The 25,230-nt window shown below is 43.4% G+C and overlaps 1 pseudogene; it reads right to left on the reverse strand.

The window, feature by feature from the left end:
- The window catches only part of LOC140695049 (trafficking protein particle complex subunit 9-like), a 109,545-nt pseudogene extending 86,335 nt beyond the window's left edge, over positions 1-23,210 (reverse strand).
- Between the last annotated feature and the right edge of the window lie 2,020 nt (positions 23,211-25,230).

Raw genomic sequence — 25,230 nt, forward strand, 5'->3', positions numbered from 1 at the left:
CATCACCGCAAAAGCGATGCTATCCTGCACTTACGAGGAAAGAGCAGCTGTGCTCGGTCTGCCTACACGTGTCTTTTACACCCCTCAGCACCTCTACGGGGGAGGGACGCCTAGCGAGCCCCATCTCTGCAGGACAGAAAACAAGTCCAAGAGAGGCTAAGCCGACCTACCAATTCTCCATCTCACAGGACTTGTCACTCCAGACCAGGACTCGAACTCGGACCCACGTTTGTAACCACAGTACTACCGTATTTTATGTGCTTTTTGTGTGTATAATACATTTGTTTCTGGCATGAAAGGGTATTTAATAAATGATCGGTTGTCTTGTCTATCTCATTAGTTCACAATCTTTATATTTTTGAATTGTACTCTTCCCCTGGAGAAAGGAACGGAAAGAGCGGGGGTCAGAATGAGGTGGGGCTCCATTCTTTATCTGTTGCCTCATCTCATCCAAGTCCCCAAACAGGGAGAAAGAGCAAATGTTCTCTTCATCATTTAAAGAGAGGGCTCCAGTGACGGTGACTTACTCAACCCCAAAACCAAGTCTGGGGGAAGGGCACATGCAGCAACGAGAGCAGTATCACCTGTAGGAAGGCAAAAAGAGCTCAGGGGATGGCTCAATGGGTCAGCCTGATTTCATTTCAATCGATAATACAATAGCACACTCTAAAAAAACTAGAATGCAATGGATTTCCTCTTTCTTGACATCTAGCAAGTTTCCACATCTCACATGTAACATTATCACGAACTACTGAAAGGAAGAGTCCACAGACAAGGAAAATCAATGCCACAGGCAGGCTGAAACACAGGCTGGAGGAAAGGAAGGGAAAGGGCATAGTTAAGAAGAGGGGAAATTCTGGGAAAAAGACATCATCACAAGGACTCTCAAGCATCATCCAGCAATCATATAATCATTCTTTCAAGAGAGAGTTACTTAGGTCCTATTTTGTGCAACATTGTACAGTGGGCGAAGCAAGAGCACAGCGTCCATGGTGGCAGCAAGCTGCGGAGCTCCAATACACTTCTGATCCCGGTACCTTGCACACTTGTCCTCAGTATAAAGGCAAAATATATAGTAAAATAATCCAATGTAAACTCTATGCAATGCTGAAAAAAATTAAAGAATACCTAAATACCTGGACAGACACACCACGCACATTCCTGAATCAAATGACAGCATTCTTGGGATGGCAGTGCTCCCCAGAGCGATCCATATATTCAACGTGGACTCGATCACAATCCCAGTGGGTTCCTCTGCAGAAACTGACTATCTGCTGCTACAATTCATATGGGAATTCGAGGATCTCAGTAACCAAACCGTACTTGAAATAGAAAAAGAGTTTGAGAGGACTTGTAATTCTCAATTTCAAACCTTACAACTGTATCTCCAGGTGAGATTAGAGGCCATTTTTAAGTTATAATTGTGTTTATCCTTATTTTCTAAATTCTGTACAACGAATATACCTGTTAGAATAAGAAATTTAAAAAGTAAGGTATCTTTTAAAACATGCAAACCTATTCATTCATTGGGAAAAAAATATTTTGACTATAAAGAAGTAAACAAATATCTAGTGAAAAAGGACTATTTAAAAACAAGAGTGCATTTACATTTTTTGTAAATTGGAAACTGAAAAGCACAAACACATCAAGTTTCTAGGGAGAGTGTTGCAACATATTAATTGTTATTTCCAAAATTCTAATTGAACAATGAAAACTCAAGAAAGAGAAAATCTTGATTGACAGCCAACTGCAAACACATGGAGAGCAAAGGCCTAGAAATCACAGTTCCTTTAACTCTGCTACTAACTCAATAGGAGAGGAAATTCCTCAGTGAGGGGACAGTGGAATCCCATGCATAAGACAGGATACACAGTACAAACTGCACTAGAATTGGGGGTGATTTCCATAGAAGAATTCTAAAGTTACAACATTGATGAAAAACTATAAAAACACTGACAGACAGATTAAAACACACAGTCATATATATTATATAAAAACATATGAAGTCTGCCCCCATGTTGCATAGAAATACAAACATATTTGTTCATTTATGGGCACTGATTACTTTATCCCAGGTAGAATATTTCAACTAAAATAGATAATCAATAATACACTCCTCTTGTCAAAACTAGTTGATAAGTTACTCTGCTATGTATGCATAATGTGTCTAAGATAGATTTAAAATTAGTGAAAAAGATTTTTGTATGGTTTCTTGAACCCTTCTCAAAACACCAAGCTTAATTTTAAAATAAATCTGAGCAGTATTTCTATATGATCTTTTCCCTTGTGAAATGAACAACACAGTCTGTTGTCAAAATTCTTTCCTTACAATGATTCACGAGCACCGTATACTCACACAACTGCTGGACAGCAAGGCACTATCCAGACACTGTGACAAATCAAATGAAACACAAGGAAGACAGTGACCCTATTCTGCAGGACTTATAATCTGTTCCAACACCGGGTTTTTATTTGATTTGTTTGATTGGTTAGAAAAATAAAATCACTCAAGTACATTCTTCTTTGAGCATTATGTAAATCATGACTCTCTTTTTAGTGTCATGAGCAGGAAAGACTTGAGTATGAATTGATTAGATCAACTAGGCACAATCATCGCTGGAGCCTGTGTAATAAATAAGTACATGAGATCTAAAATAAACCTACACAGATCTCTGCAAGGAAAATGAAGAGGTGAGTTCCCCAATGAGAAAACAAACAATCAAGAAATCAAAAAAGGAAAACTTTTTCATTAATGATTCCAGGCAGTAGTGGAGCATGGTGGTGAAGATCACAAATGCTGGGGACAAACATGAGGGTCTGAAATCCCACAGCACTGGGTAGCTGTGACACTGATATTTCAGTGAAATTTTCTGCACCTCAGTCTCCTATCCATAGACTGGGGACAGCCACAGCACCCATCTCCTAGAACAGTCTTAAGAATTAAGTTATTTTTTATATAAAAGTTTAAATAAAATACCTCAGATTTTAAATATTACCCCAAAAGCTCAAGGAACAAAGAAAACAGTGATAAATTGGAGTTCATCAAATGTTAAAAATTTGCTTCAAAGGACACCATCCAGAAGGTGAAAAAACATCAGAGAGGAGAAAATTTTTTCAAATTATTTATCTGATTAAGTATTTGTATCTTCAAATAAAAGAAAAAACTCCTACAACTCAACAAGAAAAAGAGAACTCAATTAAAATGTGTATAAAGTATCTGAAAATGTATTTTTCAAAGAAAATATACAAATGGCCAATAAGCACAATCAAACGATGTTCAATATCATTAGCTGTAAAAGAAATCAAGTCAAAACCACTAGGAGAAACCGCTTCACACTTACTACAATAGGTTATAATAAAAAAAAGGTGTAACAAGCACTAATGAAGACACAGAGGAAGCGGAGCGCGCAGCCCTTGCTTTTGAGGATGTAACACAGGGTGGCCACTTTAGAAAACAGCCTGGCAGGTCCTCAGAGAGTTGAACATTTGGTTTATGAATGACCCAGCATTTCTGCTCTCTGGTCACACAAGTAAGAGAACTGAAAACAAATGTCCACATAAAAATTCCTACAGGAGTATTCACGGCGCCATTACTCTTCACAAACAAAAAGCAGACACAACACAAACGACTATCACCTGATGAATGGGTAAACAGTAGGGCCCAGATATACAGTAGAATATAATTCAGCAATAGCAAAGCATAGAGTACTGACCCAGGCCACAACCTGGAAATACATTGAAAAAGTTACTCAGTGTGAAAGAAGTCAGTCACAATAGACAGTTCCATTTACATGAAATAACTTGTTTTATATGAAATGTCCAGCACAGGCACATCCATAGAGAGAGAACAATGGCTGCCTGGGGCTGGGGGAGGATGAGGAAGATGGGAATGACTGCTTGTGCATACAGGGCTTCCTGTTGGGGGATGAAAATATTCTAAGATTGACTGCGATGCACAATTCTGGGCTTTGAGTAAAAACCGCTGCACATTTTAATGGGTGAATTGTATTAAAACTGTTAAGGACAAAAGCACCTAGGGCCAGAACCTTCAAATAGTAAATGCAAATTGCTAACTTTTATTACAGGAAGAAGAAACTGCCCTCAGCATGAAAGCAGGAGATCGGCAAATATGGGTTAACAGAATTGGACAAGAGCATTTCACTTGAAAGAGTTGCTGAGTGTACACGAAATATTCAGAAATAGGAAAATCAGCTTGACATCACGAAGAAGCATTCTGCTTCAAATGCAGATCAAGGATTCGGCAAGCCCAGCTGCTAGAAATAACCAGAGAAGAAACCTGGTTCTTACAACAAGCACCAGAGCCAACAAGGAAATGGTGGTGAGGAAAGCAGGCAGCCAAAAATCTGGAACAGTTTGCTACAAATAATTTCTCCACTGAAAATTCAAAAATAAAATGAAAGTGATGCAATGCTGAGCTGGCCTCACGTTAAAGGGCTTCCTCTGCTGCTCGACAGTTCTGTAACCCCGAATGAGAGACTCAGGAGAATCAGCATGGCTCCTGGCAGTCCCCAAGTGACTGCCCTCCAGCACGTTTACCACCATCACATCTGCCAGGGTTGTATTGCAGAGAAGAGACCAACTTCTAAAAGGCACAGGAAATGTTTACCAGGGAAGAAAAGGCTGCTGTCAGTCCTGGGACAGAGGCAGTGTGAGCAGAGGCCAGAAGGCTGCAGGTGAACTGGAGCAGACCTGGGGCAGGAAGGGACCACGGAAGAGCAGATCTCAATTTTCTACTCTCTCTCCCTCGGGTAGGAGAGATAAAGCCTGCATCCTTCTCACCTGGAACTGTGGGTTCTGGCTGGCAGAAGTCTTACGTACAGGGAATGAATACTCAAGACTCTGTGGAAAAAGTCACGAAAGAGAGAGGGCGTAGGGACCCAACTCCACGAGCCTCTCAAATGATCCCATATTTATTGTGTATAATCAAAGGAAAACGTCATTAACAGTTGTGTGATAGTAAGCAGGAACTTGGGGAAAGAAGGATGAGACAGAGATTGTAGAATCCACCATGAGTACAAAGGCTTAGTGTATCTTTAGGTAAGTCATGGGGTGAGGGGAATAAGATACATTCTTTAGACATGTGAATTACAAAGCAGACCACCAGACCAGCTAGGTCCTTGCTTGGGGGATAATAGAGTATCTAACTGCACACAAGCCCAGCCTTTATAGCTGTGGGCCTGGGTCATTGCTTTGCGATGAGCAGAGTGCTATCTAAAACATCATCTACGCAAGCAAAGCATTATCTCTGCTTTTTAAGGCAAGGAGACAGGAGTGAGGATGCACAGGCACTTGCTTGCAAAGCAGTTACTAAGCATACGTTTTCTTCTTAAATTTGACAGGCGGCTGGGGTCTGTTACAATTTGTTAACCCAATCATGGGCTCCCACATGGAACCATTATGGAGGACACCCTAAGGTGACAAATCCTGGCTCTGGGTCTTTTCCTGCCAGCTTCAGCCACTCTAGCAGAGTCTAGGCACATTCCTGAATAATGATCATACAGAACCACCCACACTGTTAACTCCTGGTGCTTGAAACTTAATTTTAGCTCTACACAACTTAACGTAGAAAAGTTTCAGAAATAAAAGATATCATATTTACTTTATATCTCATCATAGGACTGATTTTTCTGATTGCTCTAAGCTGCTTCTTCTTGGTAAAGCACCTAATTCTGCAGGTGAATTCAGTACTTTCTTTGGGCATAACTAGCCAGTTTGGGCTCGCTAACTTCTATTGGTCAAATACCGATACACTTAATTGATTTCATTGTTCATCAATTTCAGCTGGGAGCAGAGGGAGTGTCACTCTGTTCCTCAGCCCACCCTCAACCCTTATCATCAGCAACTCAGGCCTCCGGAAACCAAAAAAAGCTTTTGTTTCCCTTCTACAGTTTCAACAAACCCAACAGGATACATAAGCCTGGAGAAAGAATTCAACACAAATGTTAAAACAAAAATCAATAAACCTGAAGCAACTCCATCTCCGAATCATGATACACAATGACATGAGATTAAGTGTGTCAGGCCCAAAGCATGGGTGAGCCTGACCACCTGATTTCTATTCTTCAAAGGAAGGAAAGTTTTCCTATTTTTTATTATCACTCTGTCATTGTTTCTGATTAAGCCAAAAACTAGTTTATGAAATAATTAAGCATTGAAATAACAGATTTTTGTTGTATCAATTACAGAAGGCATTCAGAGGTGTTAGGAAAAACCACCTCTGTAAAAAATGCAAAATTTCTTCCACTGTGAAGAACACGTATACAAAATGCAACAGAGAATTCAAGCTCTTGTGGAGAGGAGCAAAAGCCACAGAATCAAAGCAAAGTCATTACTATGAGTCAACTCAAAATTCACTGGACAATCATGTTCAATGCATTCAATGAAATTTAAAGGCATACTGCAAACCATACACTTAATGATCTGCAGGCTAGAGGAAGAATTTCTCTCTTTAACAGACAAGAGTAATCAATAGGGTGCCCCACCAAACAAGGACCAAAGAACAATCAGGTTTTTAACAGTTCTGATATATCAGCATTTTCTAAAGATCAAAATCCAGAAATTTTAAACATTGATTCACACCACAATGAAACAAGCACTTAAAAAAAAAGAAAAGAAAATAAGCACATAGAATATGTACATAGATCAATGAGAATTTCTTGTGCCGCTGGAAGAAACAGGCTATAGTCTTTTACTTGAGAAATAAAACTACTTTTAAAGATAAATGCTAAAACACATTTCATCATTCATGTTGCCTTGAAAAATCTGAGGCACTTGTATCTGATTAGAAAAGCAATTCTGAGTAATAGTGTGTTACAATTCAGAGCCAGTTTGCTTTAGAAGAAAAGAGAAAAGAAAAGCTACCGTTTCTCATATACTGCACAAAGTGTGAAGTGTCTCCCTGCCTCTTTCTCCTCCCGTTTTCTAAGCTCATGCTTCCCAACCCTTCTGAAACAAGTATGAGAACCTCTTATTCCCGCCAATATGCCAAATGACAAAAGAAAATCAATTTATTTGTGTAAGTATATGCTTAAACCTTGAACTGGAAGAGAAAGATATCAGAAGTCTATATGGAACTTATTTCTACATTCCTGAAATCACACACACAAACGTTCACACAGACACAGACACAGACACATACCCCCTGGATTACTGGGAAATTCACAAACTTAGGATTTCCATCTTCTAGAAGATAACTTTGTAGTTAGTTTAAAATACAAAACTGTCAGCTTTGGAAAGCCTTGATCACCTGCTAAACCATCCAAATATCAAAGAGACCCAATTAGCCTTCTCGGTAGAATGTAATTTCCCATGATGGAAAACATACCCTAAAAAGTCCTTGATCTAAGTCTCGTGTTTATCACTAGCTATGATCGTTTTTAAGCACATTAACAGATTCAGAAACTTATGTCTCAACAGCATTTATTCTTATTGAAATAGTATACGTGTTCATTTGCCTATACAGAGACCAGGTCCCATGATGGAGTTTAAGAGCTATTTTGTGTATTGCAATATTTATTTTTAAGTGCAGAAAAGGAGGGTGGGTATTACTCAGTTGTAGAGCACCTGCATAGCATGCACAATGTCCTGGCTTCAGTCCCCAGTACCTCAAAAAAAAAATAAATAAAATAAGGGCATATTTAAAAATGAGTAAAGTTATAAAAAATGCAGACTAAAAACCACTGCAATCTAGGAGACACAATTACAATAAAAAAAAACAAGAGTTTCTATCAATTATTGGCTATTTGCCAATTGCAGAGACAACCAGAAATCACACCTGATAACCATCACGTGTGATTCTCAGCAACCCTACTAAGTAGACACGGATGGGAAACCAGGCTCTGCAGATGAGGAGACGGAGCTCAGAGGAGCCGGGGACGCTGACCGTCCTGCTTCCCGTGACACCACATCAGCCCAGGGCAAGCGCTGACGGAGCTGCAATGAGGGGACACCCAGCTGCATGGAACCTTGGGGCACTGGGGAGTCCCAGAAAACACTAAAAACTGTTCAGTGAAAAACCAGCTCAAATATAATACACTGTGCCACATTCTTTAAACAGGGAACATGAGTGAGACCTTTTTGATGCCTCCGTGTCCTTTCTGCCATCGTCAGTTACTTGCCCTCACAGCGTGACCAGTGATGAACTGGACCCCATATGAAGTGCACTCAGATGGCAGAGCATTTGAAGCTGTTTTATGAAGTTTGTAAGACTCTGTCTGTGCCTCACACAGGCGGTCATCCATCACTTCTCACCGGTGTGGATGTACCACCTGAAATCACTCCTTTCTGCTTTTTAAAATCCCTTCATCTACTCCAGACTTTTCAATAGCAAAGAAGCAGCTAAACCACAGACAGTGGACAGCTTTTCACCAAATTTCTTGAACAGCCCATCGGACTACCTGGAAGCCCTTTACTTTTATTAAACCCACTTCCAGGTCCTTCATCATTTTCGGATTGGTGGACTTGGCCTCTGACTGAGCTACTCAGAGAGCTCCCAGCCTCACATCCGTGAGAGGACCCTGCTGTTGGGAGAAATCAGTGAGAAAGGCGTACATCCCCCAGTCATGTCTGCATGGCTAGAAGTGCCACAACGTGCTAAAAATTTATACCATCATAACCCCTGGGCTCCCATGGACTGGTTTCACATTAACCAAACTCATGAGACACTGATGCAAGAAAACCAGAAATTTAACTTATTAATGTAACAGAAGATGTGAAACTATGAACCAGACTGCAATATCAGAGTTCAACCATGAGTATATGTTCTCCTCCACGGCCCAAACACGGGCAGGCAGTCACATGGCAAGTGTGGACAGAAGCAGAGCAGGAAGGATTTCTAGATGAATTCAAGGGACTAAATTTCTGTTATACCAACAGATCTGCTGCCTGGAAAACAATTAATTCTAATCACGGTGCACTCTTCGTGGACAGTTGCCGAGACACGACTGTGAGCACCTGTGTAACTCTCCTTTCCCTGTCCTTTCTGGGCTAATTGATGCACAGACGTACAGAAATCGAGGGATGCAGATACATCTAAACACCCAAAGCCCATTCTGGGAGCCACAATACCATACAGCCAGGGTTAAAATACTTGCTCTGCCACTTACTAGTTCTGTGACCTTGGTCAACTTACCCTCTGTGTGCCTCAATTTCCACACTGTAAAACTGGGATAACAATCAAACCTTCCTTACTCGCTTGTTGAGAAGATTGAAGGATTCATTTCTGTAAAACGCTCAGAAAAGAATGTAGCACATTTTGGGTGCTCAACAAATGTCAAATTAATATTACAGTGGTTTACAAGTCTCCTTCCTAACCATCTTCTGTGTTTCCTGGCTAGACTAATACCCAAAGGAAATTCTTATTTCTCCTTTTATAAACTCATGGGATGCACCCTTCTGTTCCATCCCACCACCTGTTTAAACTGATGGAAGGGATACCTCCTCCCCACTCCTCTGGGCCATGCAGTGTGCTACTCCCTTCACAGCCCTGACGCCTGGCCCACAGCTAGCCCTCCTCACATTAACAGATTGAGTTGTGATTCCAGGGAGACAAGCAGGGCATGTGAAACCCTTCCTTTCCCTCCAGTGTTGACTACCCTAGGGAAGCACCCTGGATGCTCAGCTGCATTGCAGAACAGCCCTGTGCATGATGGGGCACATTCTCTCAAGGGAAGGCTTGCTGTGGCCCAGAGATACCTGGGACAGGGTGAGTCTCTACTTCTGGGACACAGTATCATGACACTCATTTATCCACAGCCCTGAAGTTCATGGAGAACGTGGCTTCATCAGTAACAAAGAAGACATTTATCACCTGCCTACTCTTGTGTCATCTCTCAGTTGGCTGCTGGAGACAACATGTGTATAAGTATTGGTTCCCCTTAGGCCCCAACATATATGAAGTAACAAAAATTTCTGTGGCTTAACGTTGGTCCAGGGCGACTGTGTAACAGTTCTGACTCTGCTGATGCTAAATTATGGGTGTAGGAATTATGGAACCTCCTCAAATATCTTTCATCATAAAATCAGCTTTTCTTATTTTCTTGTTTCTTTGTAATTACCAAAGACTATAAAATGATGGCTGCACACAAAACAGCAGCTAAAGTTTATGAGCTCTCTTGACATACCCACTGTGGTAAACATGTTACATAATTACTAATTCTCACAATTCTACAAAGCAGATATGAGTGTCCCCTTCTCACAGACGAGGGGAAAACTCAGAACGAGCTGACTCAGGATCACGTGGTTCAGTGTCAGCACGTGCAGGCAAACCCAAGTCAAGAAACTACACCCCATCATATATGTACCAAATCAACTCCCACCAATTAACACACAGCGGCGGGGTCAATACTCAGGGAACTCAACACACTTTTCAGCTTTATGGTGCTCCAGAGGCAGCTTCTAGCTGTTTTAAAATATCCCGGCTCACTGGTTTCTAACACTAGAAGAAAAGCCCGATTTTGCCATTGTTTGCACAGCAAGTCTGAAATGTTCACAGCGAGATAAAAGAATAAAACTATGATATAAGCAGAAAAAATTTTCCAGGTAGAAAGACATAATGGACGTTGTGCTATTCTGAAGCATTAAGCAAAGGAATCAAAATAAAATCACATTGTTTAAGCCTTATTTTACAAACAGAAAAATTAAGACTGTAAAAAGTTGCAACAGCGCCACCTATGGCTAAAAAGATCTTCCAGGTTGCCGGGAAACATGCAACACAAAAATTGACTGTAAGATGAGAAACGCGAATCAGATAACTAGAAGCTTATGTAGCATATACTGCACTTTGCTTCGGGGGGATGGAGGGGTATTCAGTATTTAATCTGATATTGCTACTACTCCTAAATATAAACAAAAGACATAGGCTCATGGAAGCTCATCTTAGAAGAGGAAAGAATCCAGTCCAGCCACTTCATTTTACACCAGGGGAGACTGAGACCTGAGATCTGTCCTCCTGGCAATCAGCAGCAAAGCTCTCCTAGGTCTCATGTCTTGCACTGTAGTAAAAACCAACAGAACTGTACTACGCCTATATTCATAAAAGTCACGTCTGTATTTTTCCAACAGTAGGTAATCTAAGTATCTTGCAAAATACTTCTCAAAGAGCCAGGAAATCATAGAAGGGTATTGAAATACAAAAACATTTATTTACATATTAAAACAGCATGAGCTTTATTCTCTCTATTAAAAAAGTGACATGCCAAATCAAAATTTTGAAATTTTAAAACCTGAAAAGAGTGCAGAAAAAAATCAAAATTTTCTTTAGTCACAAAAGAGAGGAGCTTATTCCCTGATAATAATCAATGTGGATTTTTCTAAACTTAATGGTTCTGGTCAGAATCCCGAGAAATTAAATGTCTGATGGATGGTTACACGGCAACATGAATTCTGAGCTGTAACAATACACATTCTGTGTAAATAATCTTCAAGGTCGTCTGCTTAAGGCAATTTAAGTAGTCCCTGTCTCACTAGAATGACACAGATTTCATTAAAGCTTCATACTGCACTTAAAAAAAAAACAATCCTAGTTACTTTAAGCCATAATAATGTATATCATATATATACATATTGAATATGCATCAGAAATAAGCTACCCTTTTTAGTATTCAGAGTTGATACTTCTAAACTATCAGTCACTGTGACAGCACATTTTTATTAAGCACCTCTACGGTGCTTTGTATACAAGGCGTCAAGCTCTCACAGTCAGACAAGGTAAACCATATTACTCAAATTTCACAAATGACGAAATATACTTAAGCCATGTAAACAACTAAGATATTCATCATCAGGAAAGAAAAGAGTAAGGATTTTACTTACAATACTCACTGACAAAGTTTTCTTTCATACTAAGACTACATAAAACAAATTCAGTGTTTGGAAATTTTTCAGTAAATAAGCACCACTAGAAAAAACAATTAACATCATTAGCAACAGTTGGACTTTCAAAGACCACTTCTCTCTTGCACAATAATTATTTTAAATGTTTTGTTTTTAGTTCTCACAAAGCACTAAATTAAAAAAATATTACCTTTAAAGTCATTACCTGAGAATAAAACATTTGTGAAAATGTACAATTTTAATTTATGCCACTCTGCCTCTCATTCTCACTGGTGTCTCTCCTTTGAAGACCTCATCAGGCTGAGATAGCTAAAATCGGTCATTTATGGACTCACAGGAGTTCGGGAAAACACTCAACGGGAAGCTGATTAGAGGAGCAATTGAGAATTCATCCTGTGCAGCCTGGATTCCAGCATCGAGCTAGCCACCGCCAGCTGCGTGTGATTTGGGGCAAGCTGACCCATCTCTCAATCCCTCAGCTACAAAAAAGGAGACACTGATACCTACAATCAAACACTTGCTATGAAGTAAAACATGAGCAAAGCATTTTAGCCTCAGTTAGGCGTCCACTCACAGCGAGTTTGGTCATTATGATGATGAGGATGGCTGTTAACAAATTAAGCTCGACCAAACAGGAGAAATCACCTTAAAGGAGAAACATTCTAAGTCCATGAGCATTTCCTTTTGGATGGACTGCAGAATATTCTATAGATTTTTTTTAATAAACCAAATTTTGTCCATTAATTGTAGATTTACAGGTTCATGGACAAGTCTCCAGAAAAATAATTAGAGGCCTCTAACCTCTGAAAATTAAGATGTAAATTTTAAAAAAAATCAGGGAAGAGATTATACCTCATTTGGGAGAGTATGTACTTAGCATGCATGAGGCCCTCAGTTCAGTCCCCAGTAACTCCATCTAAAAACTTTGTTTTTTAAGAAATAGAGAATTAAAGCAAAAGGATGGAGGAATACGGAAATTTTTAGAGACTCATCTCAGATTTAAGATGGGGAAGAAACCATCCAATTCTCAGAAGAAATCTTGAGGACTATGTAAACTGGATCTGAGATGTCTAGTCTTTTAACATTATTCATGAAATCATATTACCAAGTCTTAAAACTACCTGATAACCCACAGTGGTGATACTGATCATAACAGCTACCATCACGTATCGAGCTCCGGCTAGGACTGCTCTGTTCTGACATCTCTGCCCCTAAGGCCTCACCAGGCGGAAAGCACTAAATTCGGTCATTTATGAGCATCTCGTGTAAGTCCTCCATTTGTGCTTCTCACACTCCCCTCACCAGCTCCTCTGAGGGAAGCACTGTTATCATCTTCCCCACCCGCAGATAAGGCCACTGAGGCACAGACACTAAACCCGTTCCAGGCCACATTGGAATTAAAGGACGTCTGTATTTCTGCTGTTTTGCTTTTGACAAAGGAATCTGAGATATCAATTCAAAGCAGACTGTTAAATAATCAAGTCTGTCAGGTCTTCACCTCAAAGAGCAGATACTATAAATTCCTGTTGTAGGATGAGGCTGCCGCCACAAACTGACTCAGCTTGAAATTAATATCCAAGATGAAGCAGCGGATACACGTAAATATTCACGATTGTCAAGTCTGCCCACGGGTCTGGGCCCTTCACTGCCTGAAAGGGGGTGAAATCCCCACCCGTGTCTGGGAGGGAAGCGCGGCTCTTCCCGGGCTCACCCAGGCTTCATAGGCTATTTACCCCCACAGACTAGCCTCAACGGTTAAAAGCTCTCAAGATTTTTACACCAGGCAAAACTGAAAGACATTTCTGCAGATGGAGCAATTTCTCAGGCTTAAATTTATTTGCCTACACTCAGCCAGAGGGAGAAAAGAAACAGGACTCTATAAAGTCTCTGACCCTCACCACTCACAGGAGTAGAATGACCACAGCAGAAGATGGCCCTTCACATTGCAGGATGTGAACAAAATAAAGATGCCCCAACAACAGGCACTCCCAGACACAGCGCTCAGCAGTCTTCTGCACAATCACGGTTGTGCAGCCCTCAACACCTTCTATTTCCAGAACACTTCATCAGCCCAAAAGAATCCCCCTATCACTAGCATTCACCCCGTAATCCCCCTCCACCCAGCCCCTTCCAACCATCACCTGCTCTCTGCCTCTGCATGTGCCTTTTCTGGGTTTTTCAGATCACTGAAATCAACAATATGTGGCCGTTTGTGTCTGCTTCCTTTCAATTAACATGCTGTTAGCAAGGCTTGTATATTTTGAAGTGGCATCAGCATCTCTTTATTTATTTATTTTTTTTGGAAACGTTAAAGATTATTAGAAGGTGGTAAGTAATATCAGAAAGAGTAGAATGGAGCATAAGTGATTGGGTTTCAAAGGGAAAAGTGTGGGTTGAACAGTCAGGGTGGACTTCCCAAAACAGGTGGCATTTTTCATTTTCCTCTTTTTTTTTTCTTTTTTATTCACTCTTACGTGTGAATAATGTTCCACTGCATGGAGATACTACATTCTGTTCATCCATTCAGCAGCTATGTATGGACGAGGTCCAGAAGAATGAGTGTAAGGGATGACTAGCATGGATGGCATTTAAGCAAAGGGCAAAATGTGCTTTCAAAAAAAAGCCAACAAACAGAGGCACAAGGAAATTCAGTGCGTTTCTGAGCAAAGTGCTTGCTTGCTTCGGCAGGACTACCGTGCAGGGCTGGGGTGGATATTGGCAGGAATCACGGTGAGGGAGTCACCTGAGAAGACACCCCACTGCAAGCAGTTCAGCCAATCCTCCTCCCTCATCCTGTATTGTTAGAGCAATGTTTCTAGGTTACTCTTATTTCAATTAATAGCATTTAACTGCACGTCTGATCATCACCATCAGACCACATTACCTCCAAGTCACAGAAAATCATTCACTGACCGGAGCAGCACCAGGACATAATGGTGATGGATTAGGGAGTCCTGCAGCATTCCAGCCTGCAGGCACAAACCCCACATGTGCCCTGGTGATGTCCAGAAAATAAAATGCATGGAAATATCTCACTGCTGGAACACGACATCTGCCCTCAAATTGCCCGAAAATCATCCTGGCAAAGCACTACTCAACCTTCTCAGTACAAAAAAAAAAAAGCTAAGAAGGCAAATTTAGGCTCTTCCATTGAAAACCAGCAACCATCACTGCCAGTATCTGAGCTGGAATGCTCCTGACTTTGAAAACCACTGCGCAGTTACTTTTCAAACGTGAAACATATATATATACCACGTAGATGATATTGCAGTAGGATTTTTCTTTTCAAAATTTCCAGTTGCAACATTAGCACAAGAAAGTTTATGTTTAGGCTTTAAAAAAAATCAATTATCCTCCATTTTCTTAATTTTGAACTTATTATTATTTTATAAATGGAGCTATGGTGCGTATTTAAAACCTTTTGATTTCTGAAAACAAGACCTTTATGACCTCACTATTTCAGAGCAAACTTTAACGATTCTTTGAGAGGTGGGGCCTGGGGTGCTCACTAACAGCTCTTTAAATACTGACAAGGATGTGCTATTAAGTAATGCAAAGGCTCTAACTCCACATTAGCTCAGAAAGCAAAGAAACTACACCAAAGACTTCCTTAAATATTTTATATATTCCTATTCTTTTGAATATTAAAGCTCTTAAAACATATGATTTTTTTTGAAAAAGACAACAGCTGTAATAATTTTCCTCTCACCAAGAAAGCAATCTTTATCAGGAATAAAAACCCCTATGGAAATTGAAATGACAGGGAGTTTCTAACTAAGTGAACATCCAGATCTGAACACAAACCTAAATCCTATCAGATCTCACTCGAAGGAGCTCTACAAAGGCCTGGGCAACCCTGGAGATTAGCTCTTTTGTTCCAAATGTTGGCTGAGCTAAGATCATCACACTAGGCAGGGAAGGAGAGAAGAGGAATGTCCACCTGGCAGCCACCATCAGTTTTCTTCCAGGCACAAGGTGCCTCTAGGGCAGCCCCGCTAACAAGTCCCCCATAAGGAAAGCCGGCATCCACACTGCCCCTGCCATCCCCAAGTAGCCCCGAAGCCCATATCCCAGCCTGTGAATGGTCTTCAAATGATCCCCCAGTTGGTGGCACCCTCCACCTCTTTCCCGCTACACACACACACAAAGCCACGACAGCCTTCCCAAAGCACAAATTTGATTACATCCACCCCACTTCAAACAGTTCAGAGGCTCCCTGGTAGAGTTCTAGCCCCACCCCAGACCCTGCTCGCCCAGGCTCATCTCAGTACATAGGTCCCCAGTGACCTCAGGAGCCCCCTGACCTGCTCCTACTTCCCACTTGCCTCCAGGTTCATTTTGACTGTTTCCCAAGGAAGCCTTCCCTCCCTCCAACCTCCACAATTTGTTCCTCTCTTCCTAGAACATTCTAGGCTAAGTCAACTTCTGACAATGCTAAGCTCTCAAGAAGCAAATACATTTTGCTTATTTATGTGGCTACACTCTCTGTCCCCTAGACTCACTGAAGTGCACGTGTTATGAATAAATGAATGACGGGTTGGATCTCAAAGGGACAGACATACCTGCTCTCGCCCGTCCCGGCCCTTTTGTCTGTAGTATATCAGAAGCAAAACCAGAAGTACCTTTCCTGAGAGTCACTTCTGTTGACACCCTTCACTGCCTACTGTGTCAGTTCTAGTAAAACTCAACTTCTTCCAAAGCCCTACACCCCGGACTCTCTCCAGTGTCCTCCCCAGCAGGGGCTCCCTCAACCCTGGAACACACAGGGCACTCTCCCCGGGTCCCCACGCCAAAAGCCTCCAGGCCTCTGCCCGGGCTGCACCTGCGACCTGAGCCACATTCTTGACTCCTTCTCCTGGCTGACTCTTACTCTGTACTCACAAATGAATGTACAGCCCATTTCTTCCAGGAAGTCCTCTCTGATAATGTCCTTTAGGTCTTGACTGGGCTCTATCTATAGCAGCAGTACATGGTGACCAACTGGGTGTTTGCCCGCTCCTTTGAGACCACGAACACTTGGGAACCACGTGGGAAGGAGTGAGAGATTACAAGACAGGTGGGGGAAGCAAAAAGCAGAAATCACAGCCCAAGTCCCAAATTCAAGGATACTTTCTCAGAAAAAAGTATAAACTATTTCACACGTGTGCAATTTGGCTACTATTTTTGTGGCTTGTGGACAGCAAGAACTTGGTGTTCTAGCCCAAAACCCAGGTTACATGCAAAGAAATGTATATATTCTTATCCAAAGGAAACCAGAGCTGCTCAACAACAGTTTTCAGTTAGAACTGAAAGGAAATTTGATAAAGGCAATCTCTCTCTCTCTCTTCTTTCTTTTCTGGAATCATATAATTTTAGAAGTATTTGCGTGACTAACAGACGGCTACAGCCCGTGATTCTGCACTGAAGTGTTTGGGGCTGAGGAAGCCCAGATTACATTCACTCTGTAAATGCAATCACACCAACACACTGATAGGTGCCGTGAGTGGTGGAGCTGATGTTCCAAAGCAGGCAACCTTATTCTGTAAGAGAACTCTAAATAGAAAGTAAGAAATGCAATGTCCTGTACTCAATTTCATTTGCTATATGGGCCATTAACTGATAGTATATTTTGACTAATGAAACCCAAAAATAAATTGTCAACGTCGATTTTCTTCATCTGACCGTTTTATGCTAACATCGGATATTAAACTCTCACTCCATATGGAAAGCTCAGGCCTATGCTGCAGCACAGATACATCCCGAGGAAGAAAGCCGACCAAGGGAGAACTGGAGAGTTTCCCTTCAGAAGCTGCAAAGTCTGGTTTTGCACCTGTACACCATTTGCAACCACGTCATCATCAAAGGAGTTAGACGTTACCTCTCTGGGGCGAAAATCACTGCGTGCTTCAGAACCATCAAAGAATGCTGAGCTTTGTGAAAAAGTCCAGAGGCGCTTAAATCATACTTTTTCTGAAAGGCTCCAAAACTGACCCACTTCACCATTCCAGGTATAACAGGGAAGTACTGGAAACAGTAGAGAGAACATGCCCTTGAATTCTGACAAGGCCCTGCTTGAATCCTGCTACATCATTTACTAGTCACTAAATGGACCAATTCTTTAACCCCTCTGAGAAGGCTTCCCAATCCCCAAAAGGGGGCTGTCAGCGCACACCTGGGAGGCATGGATGTGAATGCAACACGCAAGTAGGGCGGCCGACTGCTACCTGACACGGGGCCTGGCTAGTTTCCCTCGGCTGCCCTTTTCCCCCTTTAAACTTGCACTGTTCCCCCGGTAACGATCAAGCCCCCGGAACAGACTGCCCGTATCTTCTGTGTATCCCTGGATACATGCCTTACCCTTAGGAGGCCAGAAAAACAACTGCCTCCTCCCAAGTCACTAACAATGTTCTTAAGAGTCTGGGTATTTTTAACTCTATTTTTCAGGGAGACTATTCCAGAATTTTGCAAGCACCATTCTCCAGGTTGGCTCCCCTCCCAGTGCCCATCCCTTCTCACCTCAGATCCTCTGTCTGACTGCCTTCTGTTCATGGGAAAGCGAGTCCGGTAAGGTGGGGCTCCCTAGACCTCCCTCCCTCCCTCACAGGTGATTGTGACTAACTTCTCCCCATTCCTCACTGCAACTCTAGCATCTGAGGAGTCTACCCTCCCGTACCCTGCAGACTCTGCACCTTCCCAAGACGCACACGTGGCCACGACCCTCCCTTCAGATTTCTTCCTGGCTGGCCCTGCCCAGCCCCTGGCCCCTTAAGGATAACTGGCATTGCTTTGAAAATTGCAAACGCCACTGACTGACACACCAAAGCTGTATGGTCTGGGCTTTCCTCCAACCAAGACACAGCCCTGCCCCCCCTCAGCCTCAGTCTGCAGCTCTCGAGATGATCTAATTCACATGCAAGGCTGTGAACACCAGCTAAGAATGACGACTCCCAACGTGTATCTCTAGTCCGGCTCCTTCACCTGAGCCCCAGGCTCATCGACCCGAGTGCCTCTTTGAAGTCCTAATTTGGATGACAAATGGCATCTTAAAAATGCCTCATGTCCACCATTTACTCTAGAATTCCATTCCTGGCAGGTATCTCCCAGACTCCCCATTTTAGTAACAGCCCCAGCACCCACCGAGGTGTCTGAGGTCACATTCAATTTCCACTGTTCCCTCCCCCAGGCCCTGCCCTGGAATCAGTCCTGTTATTTCCATCAATAAGCCCATCTCAACTGTAGTTCTGTAGGGACCATGGCCGGAAACACACAAGCTCACAGCATGGTGCACTAACAGTCCTCCGTAGGGTGCTCCCTGGAGGGGGAGGCATCTCCTGCCGCTGTTCACCTCAGAAGGCAGTGGATTCTCACACAGGATGTCCAGGAGAAGGGACTCAAGGTTCTCCCATGGTCTGAGCTTTGAAGGGCCCGAGGTCTGGGGGAGCTCCTAATTAGCAGACACACTTGCCAATGAGCAGATGAGGATGGGGGAACCCACGCAAGGCTGTTATCACTTCAACTCATGGGCTCTCAGGAGCCACGGGAAAGGCCTGTGTCCAGTGTACAGCCCAGCCATCACAGATCCCAGCCTGCATTTGCCAACCCGGACAGCCTAGACTCCATCTACTTGCGACACTTACTTCTGTTCTGTTCCCCACCCAGAATGTGATGGACTCATTCAGATATTCTGGCCTGTCTCAAGCGAGACAAATTCAGTGAAAAATGAAGTGTCCACATTTGGACCAGAGCATGAAAGGAGAAACAAGGCCTCATGTTCAGCATGATGGTGGTGGCCAAACCCTTCCACCGGGTGAGATGAACCATGGTGAGGGTGAGAATCCAGGGTCCTAGGTCGGCCAAATCATCTTCCTTCACGGTTGTCTGGGGTGTTGGAGACTGACTACCACAAACTAACGACACGGCTGTCAGTGGTGGATGTCAGCTGCAACAGAAACGGATTCAACTCTTTACTGCCAACATGGGTTAAAAGTAAAGGCCGGGGCAGGGAGGTCTGCACGGCTGCTGAGGCAAACCACAGACCCAGCTCTGAATGCCCACAGGCTGAAGCAGAGAGGAAGCTATGGCCCTTTTAGCTGTCCCTGTGTCCAACAGATCCAGGTGAGCCAGCTACTTAGGAGAAGGTCATGTTGTCCTGATACCCAGAAAAACCAGCCTCGTAAAGGGAACAAATAGTGTCATGGATTTTAGACCCAATTCTGCCCCTTTATGAAGGCAAAGTAAAGTAAATGGCACGGGGAAGTTGAATGCAAAAAAAAAAAAAATTAAAGAACCAAACGGTGACCGCTTCCTCCAACAGCATCCCCTGCAGCTGTCACCTCCGTGGCGGCCACTTCCTCACCAGTGACCGCCGGCCAGGAAGCGCCGTCATGCACGTCACACAGCGACAGCCAGGAACCGCGTGCCGAGCACGTTTGTGTAAAAGCAGGAATCGAGCAAAATGCTGTAGAGTTTGACCTTACAAGTTTAAATACTCCATGAAAAGAATCCCTGAGCACCCGACAAAATCAATTCGCATCTTACTTCTTCAAAACAATCAAACAAATTTAATAAGGGCGCATTTGTCACCAAATAAAAGGAGGACCAAACATGTTCCTCAAAAGCAAGGATTTCAACAGGTATCAAACACCAGTGGGTGATGAGCTAACAAAGCAAATATTCCAAAAAATTAGAAAATAAAAAATGACTTAGATAATAGATGGATCAAAACAGCTGTTAAGTTGTTGCTTTTTAAAGTGATGGAGACTGTACGGAGGGCAATCTGGCTATTTCCAATGCAGGGTGTGCACAGCCCACATTTTCAGAAGCAACAACATGCTCACTGGGCAGTACAAGTGAAAAAGGAGTAAAGAAAAAGGAAAAGAGGAACAAGAGAAAATTAGAATCACACAAGAACAAAAATGATTTTGACTGCATGTACAAGAATTTATGTGAGTGTGTGAGGCCAGGGACAAGGGGATGGTGAGGCCCAACCTCACCTCCTGCTCAAGGGAAAGCAGGGGCCTGAGGGGAGCGGCGCTGCCGGGGGACCACAACGTGTTCAGCTCCCCTAACCAAAATTCGACCTACAAGCGTCTAGGCAGCTTTTGAGCTACAAATTGTTGTCGCATTTCAGTCTGGACCGTTTTACTCACTTCCACCAAGAGTAGCAGGAGAGAATGAGGCTCTGCTCCTGCACCAAAGCATTGTTTAAAAAATTAATGACTGTGGAATAGTAAAAGAAACAATGGAGTAAAAGTGACTGGAGGAGAATGTGCTTGACCCTAGCTCACTGGCCGCGTTATCTCAATGACGTTCAGATGCTGGCTGAGCCCTTATGGTACCACAATAGACAGACCCACAAGGAGGCAGGTTTAATGCGCTGAACCACTGTGGGCTAAGTACACATCCGGCTACTCCGCCAAGTCCCAAGGGCAGACTTCAAAAGGCAAAAACAAGCTGGCATTCTCTGGTGGGTCTGCAGACTCAGAGACAAGCATTTGTTGAGCAAAAATGTCACCAGTGCCTCCTATGACAAAAGAAGTGGCACTGGCGTGGGGGCTGGGGCAGGGCTCCAGGCTTCCACTGCTCACTCACCACTCTGTCCAGGGGGAGAAGTTGGTCCCTGCTTAGGTTTCGCTGATGCACCTACCTTGACTAATGTCTGGGGCCTCAGCAGGAGTTGACAGGTGAGGTGAACAGAGCCAGACTCTGTGTAGCACGGTGCTGGGAGCTATGCCCTCAGCAGTGCCCAGGCTCCTAAACATGTCAACTCATCTCCAAGAAGCAGATGGGGAGTGCGAGCATGTAGATCACAGGGCCCTGTGAGGACAAGTACAGATCATGGCCACGACATGCCTCTCCTCTTCCTTAAGCCATAGAGGTATTTCCGGGGAGGAACAGAAAATTCATCCAGAGCCTGCTAGGTGGGCTCTCGCAGGTGGGACTAGTGTCCCCTGTGCTTCTCACTCACAGGGCTGGTCTAGACATTCTTTTTATTAATTCTCTAGCATCTTCTCCTCCAACTTACCAACAACCAGAAAGTAGGATCTGATCTTAGGTAAGTTCAAGAATCACAGAGCACCACCTCCAAAGCGGGCCCGGTAGCACATGCCAGGTCTTCTGACCGCCACCTGTGGGACCACCATGAGCCCTCTCCAGACTCAAGGACCGAGGCCGTAGGCTGGGGGGACACAGCTTCCCTCACTCACCCCAGCAAAGGGGGACCACGTCTCGGCAAAGGCATCTCACCCTCTTCAGCCCGAGGGACAACACGATAGATATATGGGGAAACAGAGCAGAAGGTGGGGGGTAGGCAGCCCAGAAGAGCTCATCTGTACTTCCGAGGCAAAGTGGGGCCATTGACTTAATCACAGGGACAAAGTGGGAATGAACATTTCCCTGCTCTGTCCCATACACCGTGATACGCCTTTCCCTGCATAAGGAGTTCATTAGGAAGTCCCTGGCGGTGTTTCTGATGTCCTAACTTGGCATGGTGGCTGTCGGGCAGGAAGAGACGGCCTGAGCTGAAAAGGTGCTGGGCCTGGGAGGCAGGAGACAGCGGCTCCAGCCGCAGCTCAACCAGCGCCTCGTTCTGCCTCTCGGGGCTCAGCATCTCATCTAAAAGCAAAGGGATGAGACTGTCCCAGGACAGGCTGCCCAACAGAAATGAAATGAGAGCCATGTAAATAACGTTTCCCAGTTGCCACGTTTAAAATTTGAAACAAAGAAACAAACCAACAAACAAAAAACAAATACTAGAATGTGATTTTAAGAACAGATCTTACTTAATCTACTGTATGTAAAATACTATTATTTTGACATGTAATCAATATAGGAAGTAAAGAGATAGTTTATGTACTTTTACTAGACAAGCCTCAGCGTCTGATGTGCATTGACCTACAGCACATCTCAGCTGAGTCCAGCCTCCTCCCCAGTGCTCCTAGCATCAGTGGCTTTGGCTACTTTATTGGACAGCAACTCCAGGGGTCCCACCATGTTCCTGGCTGTAAAGCGGGAGTAAGTGTCCACACTAACCCTAAAAGGATCTCTCTGAAATAAAGGCGGATTCACTTTGAAATGTCTGGAAACCGGCGGGCTGCACCTCCCTCCCCCCTTGGCTACAAGATTGACTTCTTCCTTGCTGATCCCTTTCTGGATGTAGGGAAGCAATCCAGCACACAGCCAAGGTGGACTGGCTTCCAGGTAAACTTACCTGCTGTCTGTGTCCAGTCCCATGAAGTCCTCCTTCTCAAACGGGATGCAGGGGAGGGGGATCTTGTCCCCAGAATTCTTGGGGCCACCATCCAGCCACTTGGACTTGAGCAAGATGAAGAGTGACTCAGTGAAGTCCTCGATCCTCTTCTCCACCACCCTGCAGTACTCTTAGATTGAAGGCAACATCGGTGTGCGTCTGCTCGGCTACCTCCCCATGCTGCACAAAGACAAAAAGCTGAGAGTCATTAAGCGATGTGCCATACAGCTCCTCTGCATGTGGAGCTTCTCGAAGGCCTTGGCAGAGAGACATTCGGTAATGGTGACAAGGCCCACGACCTTGGGGTGTTTCTGGAAGACGCTCCACCGATTCTCGGGCACATAGCGGTGCCTGTAGTGGATACAGAGTGTCCACTGGGAGCCACAAGGGCTGATATGGCTAACCGAGGTGAGTAGCTGATAGATGCAAAAGAAATTCTCCTCTGAGATGATCTCTATGGATTGGACCACAACGGGACGAGTCTGGTGGTCCTCAGCACACTGCACGTAGTCAGGGATGCTCATGTTGCAGGCCCTGCCGAGAGGGGAGAGGAGATCGAGGTACATACTCTGCTGTGTGCTATGGGCCCATCTGGGTTGCGGTGACCTGGTGTGTACCAGCCAGAAGACAAGGGAAGCCAAAGCAATTCCAAGGGTACAGTTTGTCCTCAGAGTCTGCATATGGCTACTGTAGCTCGATCACATTACCCAGCTTTTGGTCTAGGCTTCCTGCCTCTGCAGAGAAAGGTCATTTCTTATTTTCTATTTCCAAGCACCTAGCAAGGCCCTGATGCAAAGTCACTGCTCAAAAATGCTGAATAAAGAAATGAACAAAGGAAATGCTTCCCCAACCCCCTTCAGCAGAATATAAAGAAAAGGACCACAGTAGGATCAAAAGATCTGGATTCCTATTCAATTTATTTGAACTCCTAAGCTTCATAATAATGGATAAGAAAACTTGCCTTGGGGTAGAGGGTACTGTTCATTGGTGGAGCACATGCTTAGCATGTACGAGGTCCTGGGTTAAAACCCCAGTACCTCATTTTAAAAATGAAACAAGTAAATACACCTAATTACCCAGCTGAAAAAGTATTTTTTAATTCAAAAGTCAAAAAACACCTTGCAATTGACACAACATTGTAAACTTGACTATACTTCAATTAAAAAAAAAGCCTTGCCTTACAAGAATATATCTGGATTACGGATGTTTGAAAATGTAAAATGCATAGGGTACCACCTGCATAAAAGGAGGTGACTGTACACATGTTCTATCCCTCCTTTATGAGCTATTCTTCCTTTGGGGGAGTTATAACCTCTCAGAGCTAATTTTCTCAGATTAAAAAATATAAACATTACCTGATTCTCAGTACTGCTGAAGAATCAGATAACTCTATGAAAGCATCTGACCCACAGAGTTTACTCAATAAATGTTTGTTGAATGAATGAATAAACAAGCAAAGTGAATGCTGCTCCCTGCCACAAACCATCATAATGGTACTGCCTGGAAATCCCAAGCCCACGTTCACCCGACTCTGCATTAACAATGTGTGTGACCTGGACAGGCCTGTGTGCTTCTCGAAGCCCCAGTTTAATCGTGAATAGAAATAAGGGCAATAACACAAACCTCAAATTGTTAGTGAGTCAGTAATGAATTGTACCCCAACACTGCAAGATGGAACCATTAAGAAAACTGGGCAAAGGGCCCATAGGCCCTCTCCATATAATCTCTTACTACCACATGGGAATCTACATTACATCTCAAAATTAAAAGTCTAATATTTTAAAGAGGTTATCGAGGTTAGGTGAGCTCACTGTCTCAAATAAGGAACACACAGTACAAATAGGACAATGCCCAGCCCATGAGATACACTCAGTTAACATTCCCACTGAGCCCACTAGTCCCTCCAACTTCAGAGCAAGAGGATGGGTCCTCGTGGCAACAGGCCACAGCACCTGAAGCTAACAAAGCTAATGGTGTCCACTTAAAAGAGCCCCTGTCACCACTCTTGTTCTAATTTTCTATTTGTAATTTTTTTCTTTTCATTAAATTGGAACTCCAAATTGCATAGAATTCTTACCAGATATCATGATGGCAGCCCTTCAAAACCTGACCACAGAGATCATGATGGCAGCCCTTCTTGGTGAAACAAT

This window comes from Vicugna pacos, unplaced genomic scaffold, assembly GCF_048564905.1.
Source record: "Vicugna pacos unplaced genomic scaffold, VicPac4 scaffold_127, whole genome shotgun sequence".
NCBI lineage: Eukaryota > Metazoa > Chordata > Mammalia > Artiodactyla > Camelidae > Vicugna > Vicugna pacos.